The following is a 27,214-nucleotide window of genomic DNA, read 5'->3' as shown; positions in this document are numbered from 1 at the left end:
ACTAAAAATAAAATGGTAAAAATAAAAAATTGCAAAAATTTTACAACATAATATATATGTACACACACACACTAGCAAATCTAGCTTTTTCTCAAATAAAACAACAAAAAACAATCTTATATAACGTTTCTGAATTTCTGAGATGAGGACTGGTTATTTGTATTATTTGGATTTATCGAACAACTGTTGTCATCTTGAGTGTGATTTTCACAAGATTACGGTCGATGTAACCTTCGGTGTATCTTGTCGAACTTTAGAATATTCGTCAAACTCTGGAATTTGGACAGAATTTCTAGTGAAGTAAATAAAGAGTTCTGCTCAAAATCCCCCTCCCCCCCAGTTCGACAATACACCTGAAGAAGGTCGGAGGTTACATCGACAGAAACATTGTAAAAAATCACACTCAAGATGAGAATAGTAGTCTGATGAATCCAAATACAATCTTTTATCTCATTCTGCTTAGGTCATCGAACTCAAAATTTACCGGCATCTGATAAGGGAAGACACCATATTAATACAATTAGGTGGACAGGCCATCAACATTCTCAGGAAACTTATTAAATGGTTTATCTCAGTTACATTTTTTCAGATTATAATTAATTTATGTTTTTAAGTATTATCTGCTATACAAAGATGAAATATGTAAGAAACAAAATTAACTAAAAAATTTAGAATGAGACAAAGAAATCTTGATTCCAATATCATCAAGTCATGTTAGTAAAAGAAATAAAAAAATAAATTAGACAATAAAGCCCTTAACAAAAGTTTAAACAAGTGAAGCATGCATGGTACCCCGTGAGTGCACAGTGAATGAGGCATAATAAAAAAATTACTAAGTTAAAAAATGGAGTGTTTTTTTTTAGCCCTAAAGAGCCCCTGGGGCACACATAAGAATTAGTGCAAAGTATTTAGACAAACGAAATTATATAGAAAGAAGTTAGTTACGACTTTTCAAAAAGTTCTATAAAAATCCAAGCCCCTCCCTCCCCCCTTTTATCTATCTTTTTTTTTTTTTTTAATAAACACAAAAGTGTACAATTTTAGCCATTTAAACCTGAAAGGCACCCGGGGGATGGGGGGGGGGGGGGGGTAATTTTCCCGGAAAATCCATTCTGTTATATTTTTACTCTTCTGTTTAATGTTTCTGCAAAATTGTAAAAATATTCCAAGGCGTAGTTATTGAAAAAAAAATGCGGACAGACGAATGGACAAGAATGAATTTACAGGTCCAACCTCCTTTTGTCGGGGGGAGGGGGGGGAGGCCAATGATAGAAAAGTATCCTCATTCAATCCTGGGTAATGTCGGTCTATTTGCTAGTGTACAACAGGGGCCTACGGACAGATTTATCTTTCGTTGACCTTAAATAATGTTCAGATAATTGTACAGGAGAACTTCTTTGGTTTCTGCTTGAAGAGTGTACATCAGAAGTGGAGACAATGCAATTTCAGAATTTATCCGGGGGGGGGGGGGGAGAAAACATGCTTTCATTACTTTACTTTTGTGTAAAAAAATGCAACTATATGCTTAAGTATTTTCGTTTACTAGACAAATAGGAAAGTTACTTAGACAAATAGGAAAGTTACTAGATATAATCACGTGATTTTTGGAATATGACATCTTTGTTGTGTGACAAGCACGTACAAAGATTTCTTCTTTTTTTTTTTAAAATAACTCTAAATATGCACATAATTTAATGTTGAGACTTGAACATATAAGCATTTAAATTTCTTCAAATGCTTTTTAAACAGTGTTCATTAAAAAACACACAAAACGACTATGTTATTCTATTAAACCTTTTGTTTAATTTGATTTTATTTTTTGTTTAAATAAAACAGACATTTTTCACTTAGTAATGAGCTTTGGACGGTTGTTGGTGAAAAGACCAATGGCAAAAAGGTAAGGTTTTGTTATTTCTAGTTGCCACTTGAAAAAGAATCACTCGCAAATTCAACTGTTTCACTTGCAATGTAAAGCTCTACAAAATAATTTCATCATTTAACCACCGACATCGGTTTTTATAACAGTGTTTCATTCAATAAAAACAATAGATTTTCATTCAAGTTTTAATTAAATCTACCTGTGAAATTTCACAACAGGGATTTGCTTTGTTGAGCTGTATCCCCCCCCCCAATAAATAATCGAATTCTGCCTAATTTCCATTATTATTTAAAGTGGCATTTGGACCTTGATAAGAGTTGACTTATTTGTTAAAAAAGTGGAGACTATTTAATGAAGCCATGCTAACTGTACATGGTTAAGTGGACTAGTTAATGTCTGGAAGTGAAAAAAATAAATAAGATAAAAAATTTACCACATACAAATTTGAAAGAAAAATTCAAAGAATACATGAAATTAAGGAAATAAGATGGAACACCTTTCCTCAGAATAAACCGCATGAACATCAACCCATAGTTGAAACAAAACAAACATGATAACCAATTGAATGGAAGACACTGTATTAAATTTCTATCAGCCACAAAACTGATCTACATCTGTTTGGAGAGATGTGCCTTGATGTAATCATTCCAATCAAAGACTGACAATACATTTGGCACTTGTGCCATACTGTACAGGAGAACTCTTTTGGTTTCTGTTTGAAGAGTGCAGATCAGAAGGGGAGACAATGCAATTTCATAAGTTTTCAGAATAAAAAAAAAAATGCATTCCATTACTTTATCTACATTCATTTACTTTTCTGTTGAAAAAAAGAAAACTATTTTCTTAATTTTATTTTAATTCAATAGATATTTGGATAATTAATTTTTTTTGTTCGTGACAGGAGTTGAGATTTGGAAAAGTTTAGGGAATTCTTGAATTTTCTCCCCTTCTGAGATACGCTTGTAGCAGACACAAATGGACCCCTTTTCTTCTCGCGCATTCGCTTCCTCTGAGTGAGTGATGAGGCGCTAGACTGTCCAATCTGAGGACTTGCGCACGAATACAAATTGACCCCTAGGGACCAGACAGCTTCCGGTCCCAGAAGAAAACTCTCTCTTACGCTACCAGCCTTCGTCGGGGCTAGACGCCTGTTCTCTTCGCTGCTCCTACTAAAGGTATTGACGACAGCCGCGGGTTGTAACTACCTCGTAAGGCAGTGGAGACCCGACTCTACTTTCTTCCTTCAGTACGCTTTGCAAATAAACCTTTCCCTTGTTAAGTTGAAGAAGTTGTTTGTCATTGTTCATAGAATTGTGTTATTTTATTTTATTAGGGAAATTCCCTAAAAATGGTGACTCCGTCGTGATAACACATTTCCGAACAGACACTTCTTTCGCTTTTTAACAGGGTAAGGCGCGCATTTTAAAAACCAGCACATGGTTTCCAACCACACTCATAAACAGACAACGGATTCGGGAGAGCACATTTAAAACTTAAAAAAAAAAAAAAGACGTTATTTCCCTCTCTTCCTTATCGTTTTTTTCCCGTTATATATATATATATATATATATATATATATATATTATAAACTAAGGAGCATACAAAAAAAAACAAAAAAAAAAAAAAAAAACAAAGAAAAAACACCCTTTTCTTTCACAACAGCGGGCTACACATAAAAAAAAAAAGAACGCCAACCTACAAAAAGAGGTGACACTTTCTTGGTGTACGAAAAAGAAAAAACTCGACAACAAAAAAAAAAAAAAAAAAAAAAAAAAAAAAAAAAATAACTTTCACGAAGTTTTTCCGCATTAGCACTCTTCGGCCAAAATGTAAGTACTTAAAGAGTTCATTTATCTTCAGGTTCACACACATTTATAAAAAAAAAAAAAAAAAAAACCCATATTGTCCACATTTTTTTTTTGCTTCACGGCTCTTCCTGATATAATTTTGTTTTAGCTTTATTTCATGGTAATTTTGTTTCTTTCTTCTCCTCCCCCATTAGCCTGTTAAATTTTTTTTTTTTTGTATTGTCTCTGTTTAAAGATTTTCTCCATATTTCTCCTTTCTTCTCCACGTGGTCCATATTCGGCGTCCTTTCAGATTTCGGATACATTATATATATATTTTTTTTTTTTTAAATATTTGGTATCTACTTTCGGTAGTGACGATGACAACGTTGCCTGCCTTCGCTGGGGACGTCCGGGTCTGGTTTGCTCAACTCGAGTCTTATTTTGCGGCGAACAACGTGTCAGAGCAAACGAAGCTGCACATTTTATTCAGTGCCTTCCCCGCGTCATTGACTCCTGCGGTCAAGGACTTAATAACGGACACCCCGTTAAACTCCACTTACGATAGCATAAAACGGGAGGTGCTACTACGGACGTCCGTGTCGGCGGAAAAGCGTTTTCAAACGCTGGTCCATGACAAGCAGCTCTTTTTCTCAAGGCTCCCGGCGCAGGTAAAGGCCATACTTGCGCCAATGTTTGAAAAACACACCGTCGATGTAGTAGCAGCATCGGCGGACAAGGTCATGGACTTTGTGAGGGGGCCTACCACCGCGGCGATTCCACAACAGCCTGCTGAGGTACCCGCAGGCACCGCAAATGTAAGACAGGATGCTACATCGGTGGCTATACTAACGGCCATCGAACGCCTCACTAGAGAGGTGAGCAAGCTCAATATGGGCAGGTCGCACTCACCCAGACGCCGCTACAAAAGCCGCTCATCTTCCCCGCACCACCGTCGCCGTGCAAACATGCCGGGACTATGTTTTTATCATAGTCGCTATGGCGCTGAAGCACGGAATTGTAAAATGCCCTGCACTTTTAACAACCAGGGAAACTAAATTGTGGAAAGACGAGCACGGCAAACTTTCCACAAAATGCAAATAACCGTGCCTATTTCGTCACTGACGTAAAATCTCAAGCACGTTGCTTGGTAGACACTGGCGCTGTTTGTAGTATATGGCCACTTAGGCTACTTAAAGAAAGGCCACCAGTGTCATTGATAACACTGCAAGCGGTGAACCATTCACCTATCCCCACGTACGGTCAAATTTCACGTTCTCTGGACTTGAATTTACGGAGAGACTTTACGTGGGTTTTCACTGTAGCAGATCTACCGTACCCCATACTAGGCGCGGATTTCTTGCATAATTTTAATTTAATGGTCGACATGCGCAGACGCCGGCTGATAGACGCTAGCACGGAACTTTCCGTCCCTGGCTCGTTATCTAATGCCCCATCTATCAGCCCGGTATTTTTCATTGCCGCTGCAAATGACCCATACCATGAGGTGCTACACTCCTACCCGGAGTTAACCAATTTAAATTTTGTGGTGAGCAAACCCACGCACACCACAAAACATCATATTGAGACCACAGGTGCTCCTGTGTTCTCACGCCCTCGTCGCCTTCCTGTGGATAAACTTAAAGCAGCGAAGGCAGAATTTAATCATATGCTACAGTTGGGAATTATACGCCCCTCGTCCAGTCCTTGGGCTTCCCCTCTGCATATGGTTCCAAAACGAGACGGAGATTGGCGTCCAACTGGGGACTATAGACGACTCAATGCCATGACGGTACCTGATCGTTACCCAATCCCGCATATTCAGGACTTTGCTTCCTCGCTGCATGGCTGTAAGACTTTCTCTAAGCTAGATCTGGTTAAGGCTTACCATCAGATCCCGGTGAATCCGGCCGACATACCCAAGACTGCGGTTACAACCCCATTTGGAGCGTTTGAATTTCTTACTATGCCTTTCGGCCTACGTAACGCTGCCAGTACTTTTCAGCGCTTTATGGATGAAGTAGTGCGTGATTTAGATTTCGTCTATAACTATATAGATGACATTCTCGTGGCTAGTGCCTCACCTGAGGAACACGTCACTCACCTCCGCCTACTTTTTGAACGGTTTCAGCAATACCAAGTGAGGATTAACCCTGGTAAATGTGTTTTCGGTGTTACGTCACTAGTTTTCCTGGGCCACATTATCAGCCCAGACGGTATATCTCCGTTGCCGGAAAAGGTGAAGGCTCTACAAGACCTTCAACCACCCACTTCACTTCGCCAACTTAGGCACTTCCTTGGTCTGTTGAATTACTACAGACGCTTTATCCCACACTGTGCGGATCTCTTAGCTCCTCTTTCCGACCTGTTACGTAACAGGAAGAAGAAAAACGAGCAGATCTCACTTAATGAGATCCAACTTAAAGCATTTGCGGAAGTGAAAAATAAACTAGCGACGACATCTTTGCTGGCACATCCTGTACCCGATGCCCAGTTTTCACTGGTCGTTGATGCATCGGGCACAGCTGTAGGTGCGGTGCTGCAACAGCAGCACCAACAACAGTTACAACCTCTAGCATACTTTTCGCGACAGCTGAAACCGGCCGAACAACGTTACAGCACGTTTGGCCGCGAACTACTGGCAATGTACCTCGCAGTGAAACACTTCCAACATTCACTCGAGGGCCGACAATTTGTGATCTACACCGATCACCGTCCGCTTACATACGCACTGCGTGCTAAGCCGGACAAATATTCTCCCCGCGAAACACGTCATTTGGACTTTGTTTCGCAGTTTACTAGTGATATCCGACATATCGCGGGTGAGCAGAACGCAGCAGCAGACGCATTGTCTCGCCTGCCCATCAATTCTCTGTCCTCACCATCGGATATCGATTTGCAACAGATGGCCTTGGACCAGCCAAGTCTGGACACGTTGGATCCATCGTCACCTGAATTCGGGACTTGCAAATTCGCATATTTGCCCGTGCCTACTTCTGACACGCAGATCATCTGTGACACCTCAACGGATTCACCTCGACCATTCGTTCCAACGACCCACCGTAGAGTTGTTTTCGACACTCTACACAACCTGGCACACCCCGGACGCAAAGCCACAGTAAAGCTGATTACAGCTAGATTTTTCTGGCCTAACATGAGGCGTGACATCATTGCTTGGTCACGTTCCTGTGTATCCTGCCAAAAATCAAAGGTGCACGAGCATATCCGCGCACCCCTTGGAACATTCAGCACCCCAGACGCTCGGTTTAGCCATGTTCACATCGACTTGGTTGGACCATGGCCGGTCAGTCAGGGATTCACTTATCTCCTGACCTGCATTGACTGTTTCACACGGTGGCCAGAAGCCATCCCACTTAGTGACATTTCGGCTGAATCTGTAGCGCGAGCCCTTATATCAGGCTGGATATCGCGCTACGGAGTTCCCACTACAATCACCACTGATCGTGGTGCACAATTCGAATCCCACCTATTCCGGGAACTGTCCAAGATCCTCGGGATCACTCGCATTCGGACAACAAGCTATCACCCTGCTTCAAATGGGATGATAGAACGCTTCCATCGCCAATTGAAAGCTGCATTACGCGCTTACCCTGATCAACAGCGATGGAGCGAGTACATACCGGTCATCCTTCTTGGCTGTCGGGCATCAATCAAGGAGGACCTGGGATATTCCGCAGCCGAACTGGTCTATGGAGCACCTCTATCGTTGCCAGGTCAGATGCTGACCCCGATAGAGGATATATCAACTGACACAGCTCTATATGTCAACAGACTACGAGCTTATCTCAGTAAGCTACCGCCGATGCATCCTAGGGAACAGACCATTAAATCTTTGGTTCCGAAGGACATAGCGACATGGACTCACGTGTTCCTTAGAAAGGACGCAGTAAAAGCCCCCCTAACTCCACCTTACACTGGCCCTTATCGCGTGCTTTCACGCACTGATAAAACTTTTATCCTAGACATTAGTGGTAAAAAAGAGACAGTATCGGTAGATAGGGTAAAAAGAGCCTTTCTGGACACATTAACACCTGAGCCACACATTCCTCCAACATACACACAGCATAATCATACACCTGAGGTAAATGTTCCACGTGAGAACAATTATGTGACCACTACACGTAGTGGTCGACGGGTACATTGGCCGAAGAGACTTTGCAAAACAGTGTATTTCTGTTGAAAAAGAACATTTTTTCTTCTCTCCTTTTTAGAGCAGAACGTTTTCTGCAAATATTCCAACTTTTCACAGAAAAGTAAGAACATTTTTTTCTGCAAGAAAATAACCTAAAGAGACGGACATTTCTTATTGTATTTTTCTTTCTGCTATTTGTTATGCTACCTTTCTCTCTGTCGGCTTTCAGCCTAAGCAGGGGGTTATGTAGCAGACACAAATGGACCCCTTTTCTTCTCGCGCATTCGCTTCCTCTGAGTGAGTGATGAGGCGCTAGACTGTCCAATCTGAGGACTTGCGCACGAATACAAATTGACCCCTAGGGACCAGACAGCTTCCGGTCCCAGAAGAAAACTCTCTCTTACGCTACCAGCCTTCGTCGGGGCTAGACGCCTGTTCTCTTCGCTGCTCCTACTAAAGGTATTGACGACAGCCGCGGGTTGTAACTACCTCGTAAGGCAGTGGAGACCCGACTCTACTTTCTTCCTTCAGTACGCTTTGCAAATAAACCTTTCCCTTGTTAAGTTGAAGAAGTTGTTTGTCATTGTTCATAGAATTGTGTTATTTTATTTTATTAGGGAAATTCCCTAAACGCTCTTCAAACAAAAAATAAAAATTAAAAAAAAAAATGCACATGTACATAGAAAATATTTCAAAAGTAAAACCTAAAGACTTAGGCCGCCTGGCATTGCCCAGTTGTAAAATATGCTTAAATATATCTTAATTCATGCAGATTTCATATTTATTATTATAGAGTTAATTATCTATTAATTATATTGTACTCAATATATACTGGTGATTTCAAAAGTAAAAAATGACTTGATTGCCCCATCAGTAAGAATCCAAACCAAAACATTTAGCTCTAATGGTATTCGCTATAATCTAACAACACATGCATATAAAAACTTGAAAAATTAACATAGTTAATCATAAATGTATATTTGCGCATGTATAAAGCATATACATTATATCAAACTATGGCTGCTAAGTCTAAATTTTTAAATTTTGACTCTTTAGCAATATTTATCAACTAAAAACAAAATTTTGCTCCACAGGGCCGAATAACCCATATATAAAGTTTCAAGTCTTTAGATCAAGAATTGACAGTAGTTTTGTAGAGATCGTTCCACAAAAAAATACACACAAATAGAACAGTGCGTAATAGTGAAATGTAATTAAATCATTCAATAAAACAGAAAAATAAAAACAATGAATAAAAAGTTATTTATTCAAAGGAATATAACAAATTAGTTATCCTTTTTGAAGCTGCTGGTATATTTATGACTAAGCATATAAGGAAGTTATATTCGCTTTTGAAATAGAAAAGTAGACTTTCAATATCAATGTCAGTGCGACAAATAACTCAATTTTATATACGTAAAGATTTGAAAATGTAATGGTTTCCAAAATAGAGTTTTGTAAAGAAACAAATTTGTACAGACATATTTGATAAAAAATTCAGTATTAACAAAACATGGTAAGAAATAAATCCCTGCTTACAAATTCAAAGTCAAATAAAACGGCAATTTCAAAGATGAAGAAAATTGTGAGAAAACTTGTTAATATTGTAAATTTTATTTACTTTTTTATTTGAAATATAAGAAAACAAAAAAAGGTTTTCTTACCTTTGTGATCTGCATCTTCAAGGACGGGAGATTTTATTTTTATTAAAAAAATAAAATCTCATGAGTAACTGTGTAAAAAAACATTTGAATTAGCGAATTTGTTCAGAAGTTTGTGTGTGCTCTGAATGAATGAATGAGGGAGGAAAAAATAGTGAAGATACAAACCGAGGGTTAGAAGGGACGAGTAATCAGAGATAATAAGGACTACGACAGATATTTTTATAGGATTTGTAACGGAAGGCACTGAACACTTTCACCTCGACAAAGTGTCTTCTAGGGAACGGATCCCAGTTACGTATAAACATAAAATTTGCTTAAAAAAGGTTAACTTGTCTAATAGCAATGTAGACAATTCAAAAATAAAAGTTCTACATCCAAGCATCTAAATTGAAAGCCACGGGCTCCACGTTTGAGTACTTGATTTTTTTTTCCCCCTCAACGCAAAAGGTTTTGTCCACCCTGCTTACGCATTGGATAGCATTTATACTGGTCTGTTATGTTTATATTTTCAACCAATTAGCGACCATGGTCCTTTTCTATTTTAATAATACAATTCACCAATTATATACAAATTTTTCAGACATATCTGTAGTGCTAATTTACTTGCGTCCTTATGAGGGTATTACATTAAAGGCCACAGGCTCGATTGTTGAATAACTTACAAATACTTAATCAGTAAACGCCACACTATACACTATGACAATCACATAAAGACATCAGTTCTCACTGGACCACTAAAGTAAATACGACGTTGAATCAGGTCAGTACCAGAGATAGCCAACTTTAGGGATACCTGGCACTGTATGCGGAAAGACAAGAATATGGCATTACAAAAACTAACGCAGTCTTAATCAGATCATCGTAGTTACGCACGAAACAATTCTCGAAGTTTCTATTTACTTGCCTCACACACAAAGGGAGAGTTGGACACAAAGTTAGTTTTTAATGTGGAAGAACATCTGATGCCTCAAGAGACAATGGATACCCCCTGTAGGGATAGCTACGCATGTAATTAAGAGGTAACGGTTGTACAATTCCAACCGCACTGCACCTGAATTGACACTGCTCGAGTCAAGTAGCTAGAAGTGCTAGATGACTAGAAACAATGCCGAAATAAGCGGAGAGCACATACAGCACCTGGAATTCCGAAATTGTCACCATCTTAGTCGTGACCAGGCTCAACGTTGCCAAACTGATGATCTAATGGGAACCGATGTGTCAACATGAACTATGCTTTCTATCCAGCTCCCAAACTCTGGATTTGAACAAAAAATAAAAATTGCTTGAATCAAGAAGGATTTCTTTTTCATTGACAAACAGGAAGTTATTGTGCGTAACGGACATATATAAAAGAACACATGTCAACATGTATAATGAACATAACTCGTGCTTTAGTCCTCATATTCCACGAAAACTATCTGACGTAGGGGAATACATTGTCGTATGTCCCTGCCCAGTCAGAGGCTATCTAACATTGTTTGGCTAGACTTTGACACTCCTTTTTATTTAAGCTCCTTACATCAAGTGGCTTCATGCATTGTCTAGAGCCATTTCCATTAAAAAAATATATGATATACTATATCATGAAATAATTAGTACGGATAATTTTCATTTTATTTTAGATGAATTAAAAAAATAAAAAAAATGCAACACCAATTTACAACATTCTTAGGGCTGTGTTTCATTAAAAAAATAAATCATAGCTGCACTTGCAACTATAGAAAACTTGTTATTTACCTACTCTTTGGGGTAGGTTCGATGCAAAGTCAAATGTGATTTTGAAAAGCCAGTGCACTAAAGGCGGACTCTGGCCTACACAAAAAAAAAAAAAAAAAAAAAAAATGCCTGAGGAGCTCAATCAGCATTCACATCAGAGATAATTAACAATAAACTAACCCTTTCACAGAGAAGGTAAATCCTGGGAAGGTGGACCTCCTAAGACCGAACAGAACAATATCTTAGCCTAACAGCAACCAAGCCACTGTCGACTGAATACGGAGGACGATAACATAATTATTCACAGAGAGTACACGTTCTAGTGTCAACAAAGGAATGTATGCAAGTTCACCGTTTTGTATGTGGATTAGGAGTGTATTCTAATATGTTGGTGATAAAAAGGGAGTTGCTGGAGTGTATTTATTATAGCGGCCACTTTAGTCACCGTTGGCTTCACGGTACTGCCACTGACTCCGCCAGGAAGCAACTATTCCCGGCAGAGCCGCCCAAAGAACCTTTTAACTCGAGCTCTGGGCTCCCCGAGTCCTTGATTTTACCCATCATGTCAGGCACCAGACAGGGTAAAACCAAGTTCCGTTTTTAGAGTCTTCGGTATGACCCGGCCGGAGAACTAGCTCTCGGCCTTCCTTGCCTGCCGCTAGTGCCTCCAGTGTAGTCACGGACAGGTTTGGCTTATCAGATGGTCTTCGCCCAAATGTTGGTAGTCCAGGAGATGCTAGGATCCATTGCCAGGTGTATCAAAACTATCAAATATCCATCGATTTTTTTTTTCTTTTTTAAAGGGGGGAAGAGGTTAAGCAACAAGAGGCCAATGTAAGAAAGAAAATATTGATACTTTTTCGTTATCTGTAAATATTGCTGTGTGCATCCGATCGATGAGGATGAAGATCGAAAATAAAATAATGAGTACTGAAGATGAATTTTACAAAGGGGAACAAAAAAGGAGGAGATCATGCCTTGGAGAATTGTTTCAGGACTACAGAACAGGTACTATACTTTTATTCACACTACCGTTCTTATCTTGAGTGTTATTTTTCACGTTTCAGCCGATGTTAACCCTACCTTAAGGTTTATCGTGTCAAACTTTGAAATCTGCACAGAATTTCTAATGGAACCCTTTGAGCCAGCTGGGTAACATGCTCTTAGACCATCAATTATGACCACAAGGACCCGTGTGGCAAAACAGTTGAAGAATTCAGTTGTTAAGTTACACTCTTCTGGAGGTTGAAGGTTCAATCTTCAATGTGAGTGATACTCAAAATAAAATTGCAAATTAATTAGGACTTCTTAGTCATCGCGGATGGAATGAGAGCATGCTACCCCCATGGATTAAGAAAAAGGATTCTGTTAAAAAATTCCATGCAGATTCCCGAGTTCGACAGAAAGATTCCGAGTTTAACAAGATAAACCTGAAGACCGAAACATTGTAAGAAATAATATTCAAGATGAGAACCATAGTTCAAATAATTTGAATCTTCAATTCTTGTTTCAAAAATTTAGAAACATACTTTTTAGGTGAGGATTGATAATTTGGATTATTTGGACTACGATTCTCATCTTGAATGTTATTCTCATATTTCGGTGAATGTAACCTCTGACCTTCTTCAGATGAATCATTGAAATTGGGTATCTACAAGAAATTTTAAATTGAACCCTTTATTTAATCCAACGAAGTAGATTGTTCTTTTGTCAGTCATGACGGGGTTGAAGTGTCAAATATTTATAAAAAAAGAAAAACATTTCTTTGTATTGCTTGTAGTGAAGATTGAACATGCGACCTTCAGAAGACCGTCACTTAGAACCGATTATTACTCAACTCTTATCTATTGTGCCACATGTCCATTTGCAGTTTGAAATTATAGATTCTTAACTTAAACTGAAGATTGGAGTTTACATCGGACGAAATGCGAGCATAACATTCAAGGTTAGAATATAAATTAATACAAATCATTGTATATAATTAATTGAACAAAAGTTGCTAATTTTTACCTATGGAAGGGAAGGTGCATTTTGAAATGTCAACATGGGTTTATTGTTAGTTATTAAGTTGTTCTATATATTAAAAGATTTTTTAAATTAGCAATCGTGCTCTGTTTGGTTGACGAACAGAGAAGATCATGCTAATAGAAATTACAGATAACGAAAAAGTACCAAAATATTGACAAAAAAGATTATATTTCATGACAACCTGATTTCTTACACTCATCTTTGTAAAGTTACGTTATATGTATTTATATATCTTTATTTTATTCCCTCCTTTCTTTCTTTTTCAATTATTTAAAGGGTATCTTATTTTAAATATCACATGACTAACCTCCCGATTAATATTTGCTGTGAATTTTTTCCAATTTTCATTACAAGTTCTACTTTTGTAGAAGCAATATCGCCTGAAGAGGTCTCTAGTTACTTGACGCGTGCTGACCGAAACATGCCCATGAATGTGTAGCAACATAAATGTTTACGTAAAACAGATAAAAAGTATATATAGGATTCACTCCTAAACTAATAAATCAATTATTGTTAATTTTGGAACACAACTGCTAGGTGTAAAGGGTCCAAATGCAGGTTATTTTATGTAAAGAGAGTAAAAGCAGTGGAAGTCCTTTGTGAAAATTCAGATAGTTGTGATTTATGTGAAAATTTCACAATTGGTATAAATAATAAAAAATTTTTTTTTTAAAAACCAAAAAAAAAAAACCAAAAAAAAAAAAAGCATTAAGATATCTTTACACGAAATACAATTAAAATTGACAAAGAAAACAAAAAAATCAAGTTGTCATGAAATACTTTTAAAGAATACATTTAAACAAAACAAAATTTTAAAATAAATGCAAATAAAAATAAAATCATTTTAAAGATTAGAATGATGATTTTCTTCAGATTATAAAATGTTCGACTCGTGATTTTTTTCTCATATTAAAACATTTCATCTGTCACATTTACACATTGAATTGGAGCCTTGCACCAGTAAGTAATGATTAAACCGGCTGGTGTAGATTTTGGTAGGGATCACACATTGGTGCATGTCAGGATAACCTAGCAGCAAACGGAAACGTCAACTTCCTAGAAAAAAAAAGCATACTAGAAATGGTTCCTCCTATCCTATTCCCCTCTTCTCTGCCCAGCCTATTCCTCTCTCTAGACATACACACAACTCATTTTTATAGATTCCCAAAAAAATGAGTTGGCATAAGGGAATTAACTGCTTGATAAAAAAAGTTACTTCCTTTAGTTAGATAATCTAACTAAAAAACAGACCCCCTCCAACGAAATCTGGTCCAGTTTGCAGTCAAAGAACAAATTTCTTTTCTTAATTTTAGATATTATTCATCCGGGGCAATGTCAATCAAGGGAATACCAACTTTGTGGATATTTCTTTTGTCGTTTTTGACTTTTAGTTGGACATACAAATATACAGATACTGCTATTTATATTATAACTAAACTAGCAGGGCTACCTTGTGTTGCCTGGGTCATACAAACTAAATAGAAAATGTTCAATAGTGTGAAGTTTCTCACTCCCTCAAGAGAAATTCCTTTTTTTATTTAAGTGAGAAGTGAAAAAATAAAACTTAGGCCTTCAGAGCACTACTGAAACTTAGTTCCCTCCTTCCTTGTAGTGAAATATTGTAAGAAACGATAAATGAAATTCTGAGTTAATGTTTTCCAATTTGAAAAGAAAGCCGACTTATTTCCTAGACTGTATCGATGCATGATAACATTAAAAATTGTGTTTAATTCTTGATAATATTAAATGATACAAATAACTAGTTGATTACAACAACAACAACATTTTTTTTTTTTTTTTTTACTAATTTCTCAGCTATTGTTTTTCCAGGGTTATGGCAATAATAAAAAAAATACTAACTTTATAGGAGCTTGGTGTATATTTTTAAAGTTTTAGCTAAATATACAAACACAGACAATTACCCATTATATAATAGATAAATGAATACTTACACTTTCTTATAAAGATTTTTTCATAATATACAGAAGATGATATGGCCATCCCTATTTCAAAAAAGCCAGTTTTATGAATTTATTCCAATAACAATAAGAAAAAAAGTGTGACAGACATCATTTTTGCGAGAAATTTAAAATGAAGATTTAAAAAAATTTTTTATACAAAAACTTATATTCACCATTTTGAATTTAAGAAATGTCCCCAAAACAGATTCAGCTTAATTTTAAAAGGAAAAATTAATTATTAGTTTTAACAAAGATTACATAAAATTTTTCAATCAAAAAGTTATTTGCATTTAAATTAAAATAAATAAAATAAAAAAAAAAAGATGTGGTGATAAAATTATTTTCCTTAATCAAGAAGCGATAAAATTGACACCACTTAAGGTCTGACCCGAATTCCTTGCTGAAGTCGTCAAAGGAAAACAATGATACCGAACAAGAAATTTGGAAACATTATCTTGGAAACTAAAAGGTTATCTACAAAAATAGTGACTATGGCAACGGAAGCAAGACAACTTGAGGCATTACAGTGTTATATATTTAATATTAACTATGTATAGCAAGTTTTAAATAGTTATTTTCGATTTGCTTGGACTTATAATTGTTCAAGGAAATGTTGTCTAGCAGGGTTAAAAGGTCAGATTAGGAAAAAAAAAAAAAAAAAAAGAACATGAGAATGAAAAAAAAAAAAAGAACATTAAGAAATGAAGAGAAATCACTGACTCAATAGTGAATTGCAAACACATTCTCTTCTCTTTGTGGGATTCAAAAGAAATGAACCACCCAGTTAGAAATCATTTTGGAGTTGGATTCATTTCGAAGTATGGTTGAATTTTATTCAACCAGAATATTTATATAAAAAAAAAAAAAAAAAAAAAAAAAAAAACACTTTCTCCAAATGATATTGCTATTTCAGCTTCAGTAGTTCAGGCCCACATAAACTTCCTAGACAATCGGGTAACAGCTATCATTAAGAACATATACAGATCTACTGGCTTTGATTAATCATGGTTTTAGATGCCAATATTACATCTCCAAAACTCTACATCCACCAGTTCCCTTCAACTGTAAAAGACAAGTTGATTGTTTAAGTTGCTGGTATTGCTGCTTGTTTAAGGTTAAAAATGTGTACGGTTGAATTTCTAAAAGGGTAAAATTATTTTGTTTTGCTAGGATGTACTTGTCTTTCACAGCAGCAAAATGAGGCACAAGGCCAGATGGAGAGAAAAACGAGCTCCCAACGAGGGGCACACGCTGGTCAAGAATAAAAATGATCTAGTTGTCATTCCTCAGTAGAGAGGATCAGCAACCCCTGCTCTTACAGAAGGAGATAATGTTTGAGAGGGTGCACTTTTACGGAGTGAAACATCTATTCGGACAAAAAAGTCGTTCACCTTAGCAATATGAAGCCAGCTTCTTCCTTGATCTACACATTTTTAATCATGACAGCTGATCCATGGCAATCCTAAGCAACGTTGCACAAGATTGAAATTGTGATGCCATATTTTTTTTTTTTTTTTTTTTTACACAAGAGAATCATCACTTATCAAGTCCCAAAAGTCACTCAAGGATAAGGGTCAATGAATGCATGATTATCCTTGGAAAAACAGTATAGTAATCGTTAGTGGTGGAGATTGGGTATAGTTCCCGAATCTACGTTCAACTATGTACAGAATATTTACGCACACTGACCTCTATGTCAAATATGAAACAGAACCCTTTTAAAAGATTCAAGTAGGTATATTAGATTTTAATGAAGTTTAAACCATATGAATTGAACAAATTCAGAACATTTGCTAACATTTCTTCTTACTACTATAATAGCTGGTTCAACAGAAAAAGGGGAAAATAAAAACAAATACTGTGTTTATACAAAGGCTGAACACCTGTGGACTCGAGAGTCAAATCATCCAAGATGGTTGTTGTCTAGACCTGCAACTGTCCGACACTTGTGCAACGCAGATAAAGAAAGAGGATTACATTGTTGATTAGCTCTCTCTATCTCAGGGTAATGAGTCACACATCCAAACCATCAAAGACATCGCTGCAACAGGGCAGACGACAGAGACTTAAGATTAATCCGTTGGCAGAAAACATTAGTTGTGATACAGTGAGGTTGTCAACAAGTAAAATTGTAATAAGGAAACAAGTTTACAAATTTTATGCAAAATGCGATATGTTTTCCAAAAACGAGCAAGGAATTCAGGTCAGATTTGTTTTGGAAGGATTTTTTCTCTAGCCATTTGCCAACTCGAAGAGAAAAGACAAAATCTACACCGAAACTTACTTCCATTGCTATAAGAATAAAAAAAAAAAACTTGGGTATGGCTAAAATGGGAACCTAAGACATAAACATGGTGGCTATGAAGGGGTAAGCAGTTTAAACATTAGATTTATTCAATTTTGACGGGGGGAAAAAAAAAAAAAAATTTATATATATATATATATATATATATATATATATATTCTTCTTCTACATATACATATATGTATACACTGTACAAATTTCGTATCATGCTTCAGAATTTTTGAGCTAAGGATTGAAAATTTGTATCATCCAGAATATCGTTCTCATCTTGGACATTTGCACATTTTGGCTGATGTATCCTATGACCTTCTTCAAGTCAGTCTTTAAGAACTGAAGAATCTATGAAATTTCAAACTGACCAATTTGCTGGCTGACTATCCGTTTTTAGACAAGTTTTTGTGGCTTGCATGGTAAGCCTTTTGTTGGATGCTCGGATGTCTATTCACTATTCTGCAAACTTAGAACAGCCATAGTTTGTTTGTTTCATGGCTGGATGTCCTTCATATCACGAACCACTCTTGAACCCTTTACTTAATCCATAATAAGGATATATTGCTCTTGTTCTATCATCCATACTTTGGTAGCACAACAATTTTTAAGCGGTTTTAAAACAACTCAGAAAGAAATTGCTGGATATAAATTAATTTTATCCTTCAGAATAATTATGTAATAAGCAGTACTATTATATATTATCTTATAGATTTTGGTTTTTTATTATTGGAATCCTTTTGAGAGAATTTATACATTTATTTGCGGACTATTATCCTCATCTTCTAATTGTTGTTTCACAACGTTTCGGGCCAACTATTTCTCTGGTCTTCATCAGGTGATAAACCACGACGGGATAGAAATGCTGAATCTCTTTAGTTTCCTTAGTAATTACTGTTCCAGATAAGCATTGTCTGAAGATAGCCGTTTCAGAGGTTGGCCAAAACGAGGTTTAATTGGCCAAGACAACTATGGAAGGCAGTAATTACTGAGGATATAAATAAGGGACTCAGCATTCCTGTTCAGTCGCGGTTAACTGACGAAGGCTAGAGAGAAATAGTTGGCCGAAACATGAAACAAGAAAATGAGGATAATAGTTCCACAAAGAATAAATAACTATGCGTTCTATTTAAAGGACGGTGGTATATAATGGGTTAAATAAAGGGTCCAGTTCGAAATTCCGAATAGGTTACCTAAGTTTGACAAAGATTCTCCAAGTTAGAAAAGATACACTTGAAGATGGCCAGTTGGATGTTACATCTGCCGAAACATGAAAATCACAACCAAATACAATAATCTAAATTATTTATCAAATTTAAAAGGCAGTCTTTAAAACTTTATTTTAGAAAACATTTGATTTCACACAACATACTTAAATTCATTTTAAGTTATAATATAAATACTGTCTTAAAATTTATACTTAAATTAATACCTAAATGTTTTTACAAATTTTGCTTATTAAAAAAGTGTTTTATTGTAGTTAACAGAGTATAAAAAAGAAAAATATGCAATAAATAAATGTTACCAAAGTAAGTCAATTTATTCTTCTACTTAGATGAGTAAAAATTTTTTTTTTTTTGTTTTTAAACACATTTTAAATTAATTTCTGGTTCAAAACCAATGACTTGCCCAATGTTCAGTTATAAAAAAAAACAGGACTGCCATATGCATTACACAAGGATTCTTGATAATGTTTATGGTAGCTATGTTGTTTTTTTTTGTTCTAACTGAACAGAATGGACAAGGTTTGTTTAAAAAAAAAAAAATATTTTAAGTTACACACACAAAAAACTTACCCAGGTAAGTGGAGGATTAACTTGCCTTTGGTAACATTTGCTGCATATTTTTTTGGACCTCATTTTGTTAACTAAAGTTATACATGCCTCATCTACTCCAAAATATTGAATAAAGTTCAGAAATATAAATTGAACGCGTTTTCCTTCCAACTTCATTGTAAGTTTTTAGAAACTTTTCTAAATAAATAAGTAAATAAGCCGATTCATTCGCTAGTGCAACTAAATCTTTTTTATGACATCATGTTCAGTCGAACAAGCTTTTATATACCAGTAGACACCTTTGGAATGCATTTAAGGTGCTTATATAGATTAGTAATCTTTTAAACCGAACAAAACTCAGGTGAAAACATTACATACTTATGCGTCATGTCAAAATTAGTACAAAATCTAAAAATTTATAAAAATGGAGTAAAAAAAAATAAGTAAAGATTAAAATGACCAAATTTAGCAATTTATAGAGTTTTATTATGTTTTAATATTGGAGAGTCCACAAGATCTAAGGTGAGGTAACTGCAATAAGTAATTTTGACTAAATATGCATCATTTATAAACACAATCTCGGAACCTGATTGTTGCTGGTGTTTTATTTCAAATACATATAGCACATCAACTACTGGATCATTTTTTCATAATTTTTTTTGAGTTTATACTAATTTTGACATGACACGTAAGTACATAATATTTTCACCTGAAATGCGTGGTTTCAAAAGATCAAAAATCTACACAAGCAACCGATATAAACCTTTGTACCAGTAAACTTTTCTTTTCCAAAATTTTCTTTCCAAATTTAAAAAAAAAAAAAAAAAAAAAAAAAAAAAAAAAAAAAAATACTTAATCAGATCTAAAAATTAGATTTTTGTGAGGCTCAAGAGAAAAAAAAAAAAAAAAAGTAAAATTTGAACTATGTTAAAAAATATAAAAGGATTTAGATAATTAAAAAAAGTATGAGCCAAGAAGTGATTAAGAAAGGATTAAAATTGAATAAAGTTTTGTCATAAGTTAGAAATATCATTTTAAGAAACTCAAATCACTCATGCTACAGATAAAAAAAAAAAATAAATAAAAACAACACTTTTTTGTTCTACAAAATAAAAGTGAACGAACTGTTTTCCTTTGGTTTAGAAGCACAGATCAACAATAATGCTTGACACTTGCATTTAAATTTTTATCGATAAAAATTCATTTTATATAAGAATTAGTCTTGAATGTTCTAAGTGAGGTATTATATATTTCGACTCTACGCCAGTAAGTAAAAGTTGTGTTAACTGGTTTGAATTTCGGCAAGGGTTACATACGTACATGTAAGGAAAGACCCAGTGCAGTTGGCGTGATTGAAGCAAGAGGGTCAAAGGTCAGCTTCCTAAACAAAACGCGCCAGAAATGCAGATGTTGAATGATATATTACACAGAAATGAGGTCACATGTTCGGTAAATATAGAACAGTTTCTGCGCAATTGAAATTGGAAAACGAGAGAAGCAAGCTGCATCTAAAACTGTAGAGAGAATCTAAGTGAATATTGCCTTCAGACTGCCCATACGCCAGTCATTTTAAGGCTATGAACAAAAATTAAATAATTTACGGGGTCTCTCCGTTAAAGAGTCTCTGAATGAAACCTTTGAAACTTCAGCAATTCTCCATTGTGTTTCCCTGCATGAGTAGATTCACCTAGAGGTCAACAGAAGATAACAACCACGAGGGGATCATCAATAGCCACACATGAAAAAGCAACGTTCAAAGAATGGAAACCAGTGACCATGCAGGTATGTAAAAAGACTTTTGTTGATTATTTTTTTTTTTGGAGTGCTCACTGGTAATAACGCACATGTGCAAAAGCGTGCGTTTATTCAAAGACATGTGAACAGTTGCGGGGAGGGAGGGAGGGGGAGTTACCTGTTCGTCCTTTGATCATGCAAAAGCAGATCTGGAAAAGAGCAAAAGGACTTGATTTTTCGCCGTTCTTTTATTTTGGATGATTTTAGCGATTAACATAATATCGTCACCATTGCAAGGCTGATTTCAATCTTATTTCTGGAGAGGTTGTTAAGACGGAGGTAACCAGTGATGAATTTTAAACATGACGGGTCAAGACAGCATCTTGCTTCCTTATAAAATGTGATTTTCTTAGTAAAAAAAACTACGATAAATTAACGTGACCCTCGGAGGATGACATCCCTGCTTCATAAAGGGCATGCACCCAAGACCCATCTGCACTTCAATTTGGTTGAACTCTGGACTTGCCCCCCTCCCCCAACCCAAACCCTACTTCAAGCTCAAAAACTAGGTAAAGATTCTGACCTAGAAAACAGCTATTTTTCCATTGTTGAAAACAATCACGCATGGAATGTGAGGACTAAAGGACAAAATAAAATGAGAGTTATGACGTTGCTGAAAGTAGACACAAGGTCCACTTTAATGTTAGACAAAAATAGAATTTACACTGGCTAACCCTTGACTGTGGTTTATTATTGCTTCATTATTCTAAATAACTTTATACTAGTTGCTCAGTAGTGTAGTCACTTGCTTTTATTTTTTTCTTTACAGGCATGCTCCCACAATCCAAAAATTAAATTTTAGTTTAAGCAAAAATAAAAACTGTATAGAGTTATTTCCTATTTTTTTTAATGTGACAGCTATTTGAAAATAATTTAGATCCAGACAAAGTATTTTCAAGAAGGAATTATATCAAATTACATTTTCTTAAAATTATGCTGCAGTGTACAGTATGCCACCTCCTAATAATCTTAATAAAATCAAAGAAAAATATCCAAACCACACACACACACACGGCTCTAAACAAAATAATGCAACTGCCAGTGCAGCAACACTTAAAAACTCAACCAAAATACAAACAAAACTCCCAAATTTTCAGTGCTGAAATACATGCTCTAATCCTAACTCTCAGTCTAGCCTCCAATAACAAAGAATCCAAATTTATAATCCTTTCTGGCTCCCAATGTACTTTAAAAGTTATCAAAAATAAAAAGATGGACAACCCCCTAATTGCAGAATTACTACACAAATTAATACAATCAAACAGTTAAAAAGAAACCATTTCCTGCTGGATACCTAGTAATTCTAGTATCAAAGGTAATGAATTAGTGGATTCAGCAGCAAAAACACCTTAAATCTCCCACTTAATGTAAATTTTAAAATTCCATACACAGATCCTAAAAGATATCAACATACAGAGAAATGACAAACTTACTGGAATGAATATCCTATCAACAAACTTCAAGAAATGATGGCAAAAATTAAAAAACAAGAACAAAAATACGAAATTAAACAGAAGTAGTAGTTAAAATAATAAAAATAGGTGATACTCATATCCTTAAAAAAAAAAAAAAAAAAAAAAAAAAAAACATCACTCACAATAAAATACATACTAACTGAATGCACTGATTTTGTAACAAGGAACAATTTCTAAAGAAAAAAAAAAATATTAAGAATTTATTTGATAAAACCAATCCCCACATCATACTTTCATATCTTAAAAAAAATTTGGCCTTTATCGAAAAATTTAAGAACTCTTTATACAACAGCTAGAGCAAGGGGCAACAGCTCCTGAACCCATAGACATAGCATAAAATAACCCAAAGGGTTGACATGCCGTAAAACCCAACAAAAACAAACTCCTGCATCCATTCAATACTATGCACGGATATTCAAAGCACAAAGGTGTGTGGCAGACTAAGGAAAACCTGGCTTCAGTGCATACGAAGCGACTAATGCTATATACTTTTAGCACTTTATGTACGAAAACTGAATCATAAAGGATCTATGCTAAAAGCTAATGAACCAGAATCAAATACTGATTTTGTAAGAAGAAACCTATCTATACCAAAAGCTTTGTTTCTTTACAGAAAAAAAAAAAAAAAAGTTGAATTTACAGAATTATTTCTACCCATTTCAAGAACATTTTCAAGATATACTGTACTTGTAATTCGTTTGGTTTTCTTTTTTAAACTAAGCCATTTATTTTTCTTGACATTTTATTCCATTTAAAGGGAAGTTACTTTTGGCAACTTCACAACTGTTTTGCCCATTAGTCCGCATGTTGCATGATGTTTCTGACGAATAGGGAAGAACTACCGTTTCCTGACTTTGAGCGGGTGGTACACAGAGATTTTCAATCTTCTCATAGTATTCGTCATCAATCTATCTCATTAATCTTGAGAAATGATGACTTAGTAATAAAAACAATGAAAAACTTTATGGACTAATACAGAGTTACGTCCCCTGTTTTAAAATGGCAGCCATTTAAAAGTAATTTTGACTTGGACTAAGTACTTTCTGGGAGGATTTACATCAAATCACATTACAATCTCCTTAATATGCAAAGATCCACACAAAAACTGATGAATCAGAATTAAATATTGATTTTGTAGGAAGAAAGCTACCGATGACAAAAAAATAAAAACAATTTTAAATATATTAGACTGTCACTTCATTATTTGAAGATGACGAACATTTTCATTTCTGTTTAAGATTTAACAAAAGAAAAAAAAAGTCAAGCATCATGGTTCATTTGTGTTCAGTTTCTAAAACAATGAAAAACATTAACCGATATAACCGTATCCCCTTAATTATTGGAAAGGGACATTTTGAGCGAGTAAAACTTGATTTACGCAAATTAAATACGTGATCATACAGAGGAAAAAAGTATTTGGATGAATGAAGAATGTTTCAATTTTATGAAGAGAAAAAAAAAAAATCTATCCCATTTTGTTTGATTTTCAAGCACATTTTTAAAATTGTATTTTCGGTCCTCACATAAAATGGTAATCATCAGTACAGTCTTAAAAATGACTTAAGAAAGTTTGATTCTCGATTAGACCTACAGTACTGACAAAAATTGCAGCAATAGATTTTTTTTTAATTAAGATTAACCAATATAATAAAGAACATTTATTTTGTCAATCATCCTCATCTTATACAGGATGTCCAAAAAGTCACTGAAGGGTTGAAAATCTTTGTCATTTTAACATTTAATGATTTTTATTTTTCTCATGTTACAGATAACATTTTGGAAATTATAAATAAGTCTAGCATTAAACAATGTATGCAAGTTGTGAAATTGTTTTACCAAAATCAGGTATTGCTTTAGCGACAACATTATCTCACTATGGCAATGCCAAATGGCCACTACGTTCCCCAGACTTGACTAACCCAGATTTTTTGTGGGGTTATCTTAGGAGTCTATGTTAACAAACTCCAAACCCTGCAAGTAAAATCGCAACCCAAAGATTCTGCAATCTGTCATGAATAATGTTTTGGAAAGAGCAAAAATATGCAAAGCTGAAAATGGGCAACATTTAAAAGACATTTTTCATAAATAAAGATTGTTTAAATTTTGCATGTTTTTTAAAAAAAGATTTTCTGATGTCTTAGACGGTGTTAAAATTACAGAAAGATATCTAAAATAAAGAATCTATTCAAGTTCAAAAATCCTTAACTTAATTTGTGAAAGGCAGTTTTAAGATTTTAAAATGTTGATTTAATTTTCGTTTATGATCTCAGGACTAAAAATACAAAAATAAATGTGCTCAATAAAATAACCATGCTAAACAGGATTTTTTTCTCTCAACAGTTTCTATTCTACAAACAATCCAATAAATCGGCAATTTACTAGTTTATCGTGGTTAATTATTTACAGTGAAATGGTTTCAGCATTATTTCCAAAAAATAATTATTTATATTAACATATAAAACGCACTTTGTGTGCAAGTTCTTTCCCTATGGACTCCGAAACAGGACAGGACTGATTTTTTTTTTTTTTTTTGATTACACACAAATGTACTATGTATCTGGGAGTGTTCTTAGATAGGTTTTGTATTGGAATGCACCCAATAAGTATTGAAAATTGATAATCGAAAAAATCCTATTACAAAAGGAACAGTCCGATTTTGACCAAAGTTAACATCCTTATAGAGCCTAACATCACAAGTGCATTTGAGCTGGGAATGGAGTATTTTATCGAATGCCAAACATTCACCAACTAACACAGATATTCCAACCGAAAGATCTTTTTAAGATTCTAACTGTCCCTTTAAGTGCAATTGTTTGAACCTCTTGCACTTGGTTCCTCAGGTATATTTGCCAGGTAGTTTTTAAATTCTTTTTCACGAGTCAAATTGCTCGGGAATGAGAGATCTTAAGATTCCAGTTTCTTTTCATGTCGTACATAAGACCTTGGTATTTCATTATCTTTTTACCTTTTCAGCTCTGTCTAATCCAGCATCATTGATGGGGGGGGGGGGGGCACTAACTTCTACTAGGGTCGCTTCTTCGTCCTTGTCCCATATCACCATGTCAGGTTTTATGGCTCAGTTTTCTAGGTACTTAGCTGTCTGGGACACTGTTTTATGAGAGGAGTCAGCTCAACTCATCATAGATGATTTGAAGTCAAGTCAACTGTAAGATTATAAAGTTATCTCACCGGGGATGGTTGGAGTCAGCTCCGAACAAATTCACCGCAATCCTTTGTTTATTGTAGTCAGGGGAGGGGAGGGGGGGATATCGGAGACACATGATGGGGACCCAGAACAAAGGATGATAATGACATTTACATACTTTACACACACACATTTCATATTTATAACACAATAAGAGATGCGGATTCATTATTGAAGGAAGGGAATGTGTAATACAGTTCTTTTACATCAGAGGGGGAGAATCGTTACTGATGGAGGAGGGGGACACAATACTTGAAGTTATAAAGTTCGTTTACAAGATGATAGACAAAACACATCTTTTTGAATGGAATGATGACGAGACAAGTTTACAAATATTAGATGTTTCTTTATTCATTCCAGCTGGATGATTGTCAGGGATTCAAGCCTTTATGACTACATGGTCTCCAATTCCTCCCTTAAGGGGCATATCAGCTTACAGTGTGGCCGACTAAAGCTCTCTGGCTCTCACTACCTCTCTATCTAACTCTTCTCCCTAACTTGAACCCCGCCTCAATATATTAAGAATCTCCTTTCTTAATGATGTCAGAGGCACGCCTTTGTCAAGTTTAGTTTATTCACATGGATTTTAACTATGTATGTCCAAACGCTTTTGGCAAACAAAGAATTCACAATTTTAATTGTTCAATATCTAACTTATTGTTAATTATGGGTTTGTATTACTGTACACATAGATTCGAAAAAGTTGTCAAAAAACAAATATAGAACAAATAAATGTTATCAAAGGCAAGATAAGTTACTTTTCTACCTAACTGGATATAATTCACGTGTTTTTATTCAGTGTAACATGTTTATTCAGCTCGAAAAACATGCAATGTTTACCGATGTATTGGAAAATTCAAAATGGCAGCCGACTGTCTCTCGGAGAGGGTACGTTTGGGAAAAGGTATTATAAATAATAAACTAGACAAAATACTGTTAGAAATTCGCTCAATATATGTTACCGTGACATAAGTTGACATGTATTCGGTTGTTTTCTAACAGTATTTTGTCTAGTTTATTATTTATAATACCTTTTCCCAAACGTACCCTCTCCGAGAGACAGTCGGCTGCCATTTTGAATTTTCCAATACATCCGTAAACATTGCATGTTTTTCGAGCTGAATAAACATGTTACACTGAATAAAAACACGTGAATTATATCCAGTTAGGTAGAAAAGTAACTTATCTTGCCTTTGATAACATTTATTTGTTCTATATTTGTTTTTTGACAACTTTTTCGAATCTATGTGTACAGTAATACAAACCCTTAATTATTTCTAAAACTTGTGTTGTTTATTCTTTTAACTAACATATTTAATATTCAATTATTTCTAAAAGAATGAACAATCAACTGCATTCCTAAATTAAATATCTGACATAAATAATATTTAGTTATTTCCAAGAACAATGACAATCGTTCTGCATTCCTAAGATTTCAATATGTAGTCTTTTTTAACTTTTCTTACTGGGTTCGATTCTAACCT

General features: G+C 35.2%; 1 long non-coding RNA gene across 1 annotated transcript in view; it reads right to left on the bottom strand.

Moving 5' to 3' along the window:
* The window catches only part of LOC145259839 (uncharacterized), a 49,553-nt gene that overhangs the window by 16,089 nt on the left and 6,250 nt on the right, over window positions 1–27,214 (bottom strand). Inside the window, exon 2 of the long non-coding RNA XR_013864214.1 lies at window positions 9,484–9,551. This is a non-coding gene — a long non-coding RNA (uncharacterized LOC145259839). The remainder of the gene's footprint in view (window positions 1–9,483; window positions 9,552–27,214) is intronic.

The sequence above is a fragment of the Euprymna scolopes genome, chromosome 35 (assembly GCF_053919585.1).
Source record: "Euprymna scolopes isolate OS-2025 chromosome 35, ASM5391958v1, whole genome shotgun sequence".
In the NCBI taxonomy this organism is placed as follows: domain Eukaryota; kingdom Metazoa; phylum Mollusca; class Cephalopoda; order Sepiida; family Sepiolidae; genus Euprymna; species Euprymna scolopes.
This window is presented reverse-complemented; position numbering and strand designations above follow the sequence as displayed.